The 10,020-nt window shown below is 49.9% G+C and overlaps 1 protein-coding gene and 1 pseudogene across 2 annotated transcripts in view; both read right to left on the bottom strand.

The window, feature by feature from the left end:
- Nucleotides 1-3,192: 3,192 nt before the first annotated feature.
- The window catches only part of C9h2orf92 (similar to human chromosome 2 open reading frame 92), a 41,182-nt gene continuing 34,354 nt past the window's right edge, over nucleotides 3,193-10,020 (bottom strand). For both annotated transcript variants that reach the window (XM_008767046.3, XM_063268115.1), the window contains one exon: nucleotides 3,193-3,361. The gene's annotated coding sequence lies outside the window, so the exon portion shown is untranslated. The remainder of the gene's footprint in view (nucleotides 3,362-10,020) is intronic.
- Nucleotides 5,583-5,712, bottom strand: LOC120094966 (U4 spliceosomal RNA; annotated as a pseudogene).

Genomic DNA, 10,020 nt, shown 5'->3' with positions numbered 1-10,020 from the left:
CAGGGAAAACGAGAGGGAATCAGGCAAGATGGCGGAGTGCCTGCTGCAACGCCTGACCTCCTAAGTTTGAACCCCATGAGCCACAAGGTGGAAGGAGAGAGTCGTCCCCTGAAAGTGGTTGTCTGACCCCCACACATGTACCACGGTGTGCACTCACGCGTACATATGCATACATACACACGTAATTTTAAAATGTAATTAAAACAAAGAAGAATACCAGCAAGACAGCTCAGTGGGTAAAGACACTTGCAGGTCAAACCCAGTGACATCCCCAGAAGCCACAGAAAGGTGGAGGGAGAAAAAAGCAACTTCACAAGTTGTCTGAGCTCCGCATGCATGCCCGTCCCTCCCCCCAAAAACACTGTGCTCCCAGCAAATACACACAAAATAAACAGCCGGGAGCCCTACCCCACCCCCGAGCTACTTGAAAGAATCGGGGAGGCGGGGAGTTTTGAGAATGGGGGCTGGACGGCATTCCCCTCCTAGGGTGGACTTTCTAGTACTTGGAGAAAGAGAATTTTGCAAGCCACAAGCCCTGCACTCCGTGCCACTTCCTGTACCGGAAGCTTGCGACTGGAAACTGTGTGGCGGCTGCAGCCCCCAGGGTGTCCACTTCACTGAGGAGAGGATGCAGATTGTTGCAGATATGAGGATGTGTCCCATCAGGTGGCAGAAGGGAGGTGCGTCCTTTGAACTTCAGAGGGAAAAGCTACCAGATGCTTGGGGGCTCGGCATGTTAAGTTGTATGAAGCGCGCATCTAGGGAGTTCCAGTAAACACTCACTGTGGACTCAGAGCCTGAGAAGAAATTAAACCCATGCCCCCAACCTCCAGACGTGCGTCTAGGAGAGGTTGTGTGGCTTCCTGCAGGAAACCTCCCTACACCTCACACTGGCTAGAGAGGTCTGTTTGTGCAGGTGGCTGAAGTCGGGCAGGCCAGATTTGTCTCCATAGCTAAAGGAACATCAGGCCTCAACAGGGAAACCTCTGGCAGGTGTCCTGGGAGGGGAGGGGATGGAGTCTCAGCCCTCCAGAGAGGCCATACTTAATGCCACCACCTTCCCCTGTACCACCTCCTCCCCGCCCAGCCACAAGGAAAAGCCTCCTCCACCGCTGCCCTCCTGGATCCTCCCCCCAACCCCATCAACACACACACACACACACACACACACACACACACACACACACACACACACACACACAGAGTGATTCAGCTCTCCTTCTGGGCTTGGGGCTGTTGTGAATATTTTTTTTTCTTTTTTTTTCGGAGCTGGGGACCGAACCCAGGGCCTTGCACTTGCTAGGCAAGCGCTCTACCAGGCTGTTGTGAATATTAAAACAAACTCTGGCCATGATGACTATTCCTGGTCCTCAACTTGACTATATCGGGAATGAACTACCATCCAGAAATGAAGGGCACACCTGTGAGATTTTTTGCTGGGTTTGAAGAGGGCAGATCTACTTCTAGTCTGGACCTTTGAGGTAGGAAGACACACCACACACGTCTTTGATCCGGATTTTGAGGCAGGAAGACAAACCTTTAATCTGGGCCACACCTTCTGCTGGAAGCCTATATATACAGGGACGGGGAAGACGGAAGCTTTTGCTCTTTGCCTGCTTGCCCTAAGCCTGCTAGCTTGTCTGTTCCTTCACTAGCATTAGAGCCTACTCATACCGAAGACCAGCGGAGACACCCAGCCCTGTGGACTAAGCAGCTATGGGGAATCTTGGACTTTTTGTTCCCAGCCAGCCATTGTAGGATTCGCTGACCTGCAGCCTGCAAGTCATTCTGATTTATGTGGTGCAGCCCCAGCATTCTCTTGCGCCCTCTAGGGGAATCTCTGGGGTACTGAAAACTGCCAAGCACTGTGAAGGAGGCTGGGAAGATTGAAAGTGACCATCATCCATGCAAAAGAACCCAAGCTGAGTAGGAGAAGAACCGATTGCTCTGCAGCTCACAGCAGCCACTTGCTGTGTGCCCTTCTTGGGTGCTTCTCAAATGGCTGGCTCCTTCTGCGATCTTCAAACCACCGTGACGGTTGTCAGAATCCAACATTGGAGTCACCGACAGTCAGCCTATCCCTGCGCAAGGTACCAAAGGCCTGGGGTGGACAATGCAGGTGCTGACCTGTTCCCTGGAGGCAACAGTCCAAAACAGACTTGGCAAAATGAGGAAGTGTTCTGTACAGTACGCAAGCACCAAGGAGGAAAACACTGGGAATGAAAGATCTATTGGAGTATCATGTGGAATTCCGGTCCGGGCAGGACTCACTGAGGAGACATCTGGAGTCAAGATGTCAAGAGGGTACTGGGTATTGGGAGGGGGAACAGCAATCAGAAAAGCCTGAGGCAGGAATGTGTTGTGAAGTGGAGTCTCTAGCCCTAGTAACTGGAGTATTTGAGGAGCTGGGATGTAACTTGGCCCTCAGAGTGCTTGCTTAGCATGCACAGGGCCCTGTACCAAAGCATCACACAGTGGTACACACCTGTAGTCCCAGTGCTCAGAAGATACAGACCAGGAATTCAAAGAATGAGCCATAGAGGTGTCTCGCAGGAGTATATGCTAGTCTTGCAGAGGATCTGTGTTCGGTTCCCAGAGCCCACTTAAGGCAGCACCCAACCTCCTAGAAACTCCAGCTCCAGGGGATCTAACGCCCTCCTCTGGTCAATGTGGGCATGTGTACTCCTGGGCATATAGACCTGAGAAGGCTAGGCTTATTCTGTGACAGACTTCAAATGGGCAGTTAGGAAGACTAGGTCTAAGAACTGGGCAGGTTCAGGCAAGCCCAAGCAAGTCAATTACTAATAGGACAAACAAAACAAAACACCCAGGGTCCATCCTTCACGCTCTGATAATGGTTCTAGAGATGGAGTAAGATAAAGCTCATCTACGCCAGAATTCCAATGTGCTTTAAAACAAGACTGTGAGCTCACTCGATTGTCTCTCTGTCCTGGTAAGGGGAGACCCCAGCGTGCTGGACTTCTGCAGAATAAAACACTCTCTGCGTTTACACACCATTTGAGTCTGGGGTGTCATTCTTTGGAGAATTGTGGACCCTTACACACACAGTCACACATACACATAAGGAAAAATAATCTAGATGTCCAAAGTAATCCATGGCTACATAGGGAGTCTGAAGTCAGCTTGGGATACGTGAGACTGTCTCAGAAAACAAACACATGAAGCAAAGAGCAGTGTTTGGTAATTACTGTATGAGGAAATGAAGATCCCAGAGATGGGCTTCAAGACAACCAGCTCCGGGCTCAAACGATGGCTCTAGGGTTGTTGTCTACCACTTGATGGCTCCTCTTTTGGCTTTTTTTTCTTCCTGGGCTTCAAGGTAGGGACTTAACTTCAAATCCTGTCAAAGAGAAAGAATATTTTTTTTCTCAGTATTCCCAGAGAATGCCCCCAACACAGCGCACTAGTTGGGCGGTTCCTATCTCTAAAGAGTGAGTCCCAACCAGTCTCTAAAGGCAAAGGTTGGATGTGGGTATGGTCACATCAGGCATGAGTGGAAGGAAGAAATACAAAGGATGCTGGGAAGGCCGAAAACCAATATATTACAGATATAAAATCACAGATAGATATAGATAGATAGGTATAGATATAAATATAGATATAGATGTATAGATATACTGAGCAGTACTTTGTGCCTGCAAATATACAGGCTTGAGAGTTCTCTAGGACACAGAGAGGAGAGAGAACACAGCAGCTTCCAAGCCAGACTCTAAAACTCAATGCCATCTGTTGGCTCACCCAGAGAGGGACAAAGGACAGGAAGCCCCACCAGTAGAGGGGAAATAAGACGAACAGGGACCCCCTCTTGGCGAAGGTGAAGATGGAGACAACTGTGGGCCCACAGGCAAGGGGTGCACACCTATACCCCTTGTCTTGGTAATGGGAGACCCCACCATGCTGAACTTCTACAATGGGACTTTCAGGAAAGGGACAGGAAATCTGGGTTGGGGTGGGCTACAGTTCAGAAATGGGAGCCCAGAGGCTGGACTGAAGCCATGAGTGTACACATGACCAGGCTGGTACATCTCATCTGAGCTCCAAAGGACCCCGGGCCCTACTTTCTACAGTGTCTCCAGCCCAGCGTAGTGTCTGGCACACAGTAGGTGCTGTCAGAATGAGGATGCTGAGGGTCAGAGCAGGCCTGGGCAGGACCAGTAGTGGACTAAGACTGGGTCCAACTCTAGGTCAGAGGAACAGCTAGAATCATGAGGTCTCAGACAGGCAGTACCTGTGAGGCTGGACACATTACAGCTGTCACCTCCTCCCTTTGGTCCAGTGATGACCAAGCTCTCAGGGCATAGTCGGGCAGCAGAGAGAGAGGATGAAGGGGTTGGCTCTGATGGGCTACCCCTCCCAACCCCTGTCTCTGTCTTCTTTGTGATATGGGGAGGCCAGGCCCATACCAGTAAGCTGTCGGGGAAAGACTGCCATAGTGAGGGACACTGGCCACTGTGTCTAGCACAGAGTGCTCACTAAACGCTTGCCTGAGTGGGGGCCAGCTCCATGAATAGCATCTACGGATGCTGGTGGGGAGTCAGCTGCCTCCTCTCCAAGTTTGTCCTCTCTTCCCTTCTGCCCTCTGTAGCTCCCTCCCCTCCTGTTCCCCCACTCCTGATCTTCATCTCATGCCCGAGCTCTGTCCCCACCCCTGGAAGACTGGCAAAGGTGGGAGTATGCGGGGAGCCCTATGGACTCGAACTCTCGGCTTTCTGGTCTTCTGGGTTGGCATCTTGTGCAGGGCCACCTCTGTCTAATATGTCAGGTTGCTTGCGACTTGAGCATGGCAAAGTTGAACTTAGTGGCCAGTAAAACTCCAGTTTCCGAGGTGGGCTGACTTTCCTACTTGGCAAGGAACCACACAGTGTCCTCTGGGGGGCAGTCTTGTCTTCAGTCCCTACGTGGACAAGTCTCTGACAGATGACCTTGGTGCTTCTCCATCACTCTACCCCTTTGGGGACTTTAACTAAGAACCCCCATGTTCTGTCCATGTGTGAGGAATTAGCCAGGGACCTCACAGTGTCCTTGCTGCCTGCTAGAGCTACAAGCACGCTGACCACACCACCAGGGACCACTGTCAGCCAGGGTCTGCCCTGCCACCACCTACCCCACCAGTTCACACACCTCCCTACCTACAGATCACATGCCCCCAAACCCCACGGTGGCCCAACCTAACCTTATATGCTCTGGGGACCAAACCAGCAGAGAAAAGCCCCAGTGTGTCCTGGCCTTCCTAAGGACCCAAGAGCACTTCCCTGCCTTGCTTAACACATTCTGCTCCAGAGGCTCCACACCATTGGACTTGGAGCCTCGAGTGATGCCTCTCCCATAGATCATCATCATCATCATCATCATCATCATCATCATCATCATCATCAATTTTATGTGTATGAGTACATTGTAGCTGTCTCCACACACACCAGAAGAGGGCATCAGATCTGCATGGTTGTGAGCTACCATGAGGTTTCTGGGAATTGAACTCAGAACCTCTGGAAGAGCAGTCTGTGCTCTTAACTGCTGAGCCACCTCTCCAGCTCCCATTAATTTTTTTAAAGGTTTTTATTTTATGCATATGAGTGTTCTATCTACACATAGACCTGTGTGCCAGAAGAGGGCATCAGACCCCATTTTAATTAGCAATAATCATGCCTCAGATAAACCTCATTGGCTACGATACTGCCACTGCGCAAAGCTCAGACCCCATTTTAGATGATGAGCCACCATGTGGTTTCTGGGAATTGAACTCAGGACCTCTGGGAGAGGAGCCAGTGCTCTTAACCGCTGAGCCATCTCTCCAGCCCCTCTCCCATAGATGTTAAGTAGGGGCTGAGCCCACCTTGGCTTGTGACCTTGTATTCTGGCAGTATCCCGTCAGTGGGCGCTGTTGGCATTCCTTCTAGGCCCCGCCCCACAGTTACCTGGCAACAGCCTGGTGTGCCTGACTTACTAAAAAAGTGTCTGCTTGCCCCCTCCTCACTCTCTCTTCTCCTCCTGTTCCCTTACCCTCCTCTCCCTCTTTCCTCATTCCCCTCCCGCCTCTCCATGTGTTCCATGTGCTAATGGACAGCTCTCTCGCTCTTGCTCTCTCTCTCCCTCTCCCTCTCTCTCTCTCTCTCTCTCTCTCTCTCTCTCTCTCTCTCTCTCTTCTGCCCTCCCAACTCCCCTCCCCATCCATGTTCTAAATAAACTCTATTCTATACTATACTGGTCATTGTGTGGCTGGTACCTCAGGGGGAAGGGATGCTTCAGCATGGGCCCACAGAGGCACCCCTTTCCCCACACCTTACCATGGCTCCACCAAACACAACCTGGCTTCCCTATCTTTTTATAAAACACAACAGGTCCCATCTGACTCCTCTGACTCACATCCCATCCCCATCCTCACCCTTCCCTTATAACTGGGGTGCCAGGCATGAAGTCCCAGCATGAGGAGTTATTTTGTGGCCCGAGCACATCCATTTTCCCACTGGTACAGTCCCTTCTTGCTGGGGTGAGACATGAATTCAGCCTTGAGCTGTAGACTTCAAGAGAAACTGTAGCCATGTATACTGTTACGGGGTTGCCGCTCTCCTGCCTCACTATACACAGGTGGCTATGACCCTTTGTTTCTGGAGAGCCCCCCCAAGTTGTCCAAAGGAAGGAAGCTGCTTTTCCCTCTTTTGACCTCCCAATCTCAGCCAGCACTTCCTATTGGCAGAAGTCAGATGGCGAGGGAGTTTGAAGAGAGTCAGGGCTCTGGTAGTAGTTTGAATAAGAACAGCCCCCAGAGGCTCACAGATTTGAATACTTGGCCACAGGGAGTGGTGCTATTTGAAAGGATTGGGAAGCAGTGTGTCCCTTGTGGGTGAGCTCTGAGGTTTCAAAATCCCACTCCAAGCCCAGAGTCTCTTGCTATTGCCTGCTGATCCAGATGTAGAAGTCTCAGCTACTTCTGCGTCATGTCTGCCTGTGTGCCACCATGCCTCCTGGCCTGCCACCAAGCTGATAACAGACTGAACTGTAAACCAACCCCCAATTCAACACCTTTTTTTTTTTTTATAAGACTTGCTGTGGTCACAGTGTCTCTTCATGCCCACAAACGCCGATTCAGACAGTCCTGCTGTGCAGAACAACAGGAAATGGAAGACTGCAGAGAGACAGCAGGGACGCCCCAGCAGGACCTCACCCAATTCCCCCCGCTGGGAACAGCAGAGAATCTCCAAGTGCTAGGGGGCCCTTACTGAGCAGAGAAACCTGGGCACTTGCTATTTTACAGAACAACCCAGCTGGGCCACTGCTTCCAACCAGCTAAACTGCAGGAACCAGCAAGTTTCATGGGACCCTTAGGGGGACAAGAGTCTCCCAGAGGACAGAAGACAAACATGAAGGAAGTCTGGGACCTGACACGTTGATGGGATGGCTAGGTGTTCTGCAGCACATTCAGCCACCCGCTAGGTGGCACCTCCATTAGAAGAGGGTCCAGTGCTCAGTGGGTATCTCATTCGGAAGGCTGTTTAGACCACGTGTGGGTTCAGTTCTCCAATCTCCTTGCCCTGGCTACCAACCAGACTGTCAGAGAGAGCCTCTGCAGCAGATGCAGGCTGGGATGCCGGCTGCTGCCCCTTGAGCCATCTCAGCCAGCAGACCTAGGCATTCTGGAAGGATCGATGGAAGTGAGAAAACACAGGGAGCCTCCAGAAACCTCAGCGAAACAGCCGCACCATTGATCCCGGAGGTGGGGAGGCTGGCCGCTTGTCTGTTGATACTTCTCCATCAGAAAGCAGCTCCAGGCTTGTAAGTCTTAGTAGAGATATTAAACCAGACTAGACTGTACTCAAAACGGTAATATCTTCTCCAATGAGTCACATGGGAGTCTGCGCTGGCTAGTTTTCTGTCAACTTGACACAAGCTACAGTTATGTGAAAGAAGAGAACCTCAATTGAGAAAATGCCTCCATAAGATCCAGCTGTAGGGCATTTTTCTCAATTAGTGATTGATGGAGCCGTCCCTGGGCTGGTGGTCTTTGGTTCTATAAGAAAGCAGGCTGAGCAAACCATGGGGAGCAATCCAGTAAGCAGCACCCCTCCCTGGCCTCCTTATCAGCTCCTGCCTCCAGGTTCCTGCCCTCACTGCTTTTGATGATATGCTGATATATTTCGCTGTGAGTGAAGTAACCCTTTCCTCCCCAGCTTGCTTTTGGTAGTGGTCTATCACAGCAGGGTCCATGGAAATTGCTATGGCATTTCAGTCAATAACAGATTGTTGTATAGGACAGCAGTCCCATGAGGTCATATCTTTTAGAGGCTAGGAGTATAGCTCAGTGTGTGTGTGTGTGTCTGTGTCTGTGTCTGTGTATGTATGTACATGTGTGTGTGGACATGTGGTGTATATGTGTGAGTCTATGTGTGAGTGTATACATGTGTGTATGTGTATATATGCAGTTTATTTGTGTTAGTGTGTATGCATGTGAGTGTGTATACATGTGTGTGCATGCGGCTTATGTGTGTGAGTCTACTGTGTGTATATATGTATATGTGCATACATGTGTGCATACCTGTATGTATGTGTGTATATGTGGTGTATGTGTGTGAGTCTATGTGTGTATGTGTTTGTATATGTGTGTGCATACATGTGTGTATACCTATGTATATGTGTGTATATGTGGTATTTGTGTGTGTGTGTGTGTATGTTAGATCACTTGCCTACCATGCATAAGCCTCTGGGTTCAATCTCTAGCACCACATAAGACATATGCTTTCCCACCTAGAGAAGTCATACCAACTTAGTGTGGGTAAGTATGCTCTGTGGAGTTAAGTTCTATGGTAGTCAATTACTGGTGGTGGTACCTAACACATCTCTCAGACTGTATTCTCATCAGTAAGTGACGCATGCATGTATACACATGTATGAACCTGTTTATGAGCAGGCAGGTGGACCCCTGCTATTCAGCTATTCAGTTCAGACTCCCCAAGTGTGTGTTCCTAATGTTCCTACTGTGCTGGCCTCCATGACCTCCCACCAGTCAATAGGGGGAACAAGTGGTCATGGTTACAAATGAGTCTACAAATATTCAGGCCCCACCCAGATGCAGGCAGCAGCCACACCAGTGGCTACTCAGGAAAAGTGGCCATGAAGAAGCAGACGTCTTGATGAGTTTGTCTAGTGTAGATCCTATACCAGAGCCTTAGCCTCTGAACGAATGAGACTTTGAGCTGAATAATTCCTTAGTGGGTGGCCGGGCACTCCTGTGTATTGTAAGATGCCTAACAGCATCTTTAGCCTCTACCCACCAGATGCCAGAACACACAGACACACACACACACACACACACACACACACACACATTCATACACATACACATATACATATACACATATACATGCATACACACATATACACATATATAAACACACATACACATGCATGCATATACACACACACATATACATATATACATACATACACCCACAACCTGTGGGTCTCAACCCCTACAGGGGTCGAATATCATCAGATGTCCTGCATATCAGAGATTTACATTACTATTCAAAACCGAGCAAAATTACAGTTCTGAGGTAACAAGAAAATAATTGTACGCTTGAGGGTCACCATAAAATGAGGAACTATATTAAAGGGTCGCAGCATCGGAAAGGTTGAGAACCGCCACCTTGACTGGATTTAGAATCCCCTACAAGACTGCTGAAGTATACTTTTGAATGTGTCTGGGAGGGCGTTTACAGAGAAAATTAATTGAGGAGGAAAGACACGCCCTCCAAGTGGGTGCAACGCCCTCCAGGGGGCCGTGGTCTGAAGGGAAGGAAAGAGAGCACCAGCTGAGGCTCTGCACCCTCTTCCTCTTTGCTTCCACGTCAGCCACGATGTGAATAGCTCTCCTCCCCCACAGGAACCACCGGCCATATTCTGCTCAGACACGGGACCAACCAACCAGTGACTGACCTTATGAGTAAAGTAAAATTGGTCACAGTGATGGCAAGAAGAGAAAGCAGACTCGGCTTAAGAGGGCTT

This window comes from Rattus norvegicus, chromosome 9 (genome assembly GCF_036323735.1).
Source record: "Rattus norvegicus strain BN/NHsdMcwi chromosome 9, GRCr8, whole genome shotgun sequence".
NCBI classification, from domain to species: Eukaryota; Metazoa; Chordata; class Mammalia; order Rodentia; family Muridae; genus Rattus; species Rattus norvegicus.
This window is presented reverse-complemented; position numbering and strand designations above follow the sequence as displayed.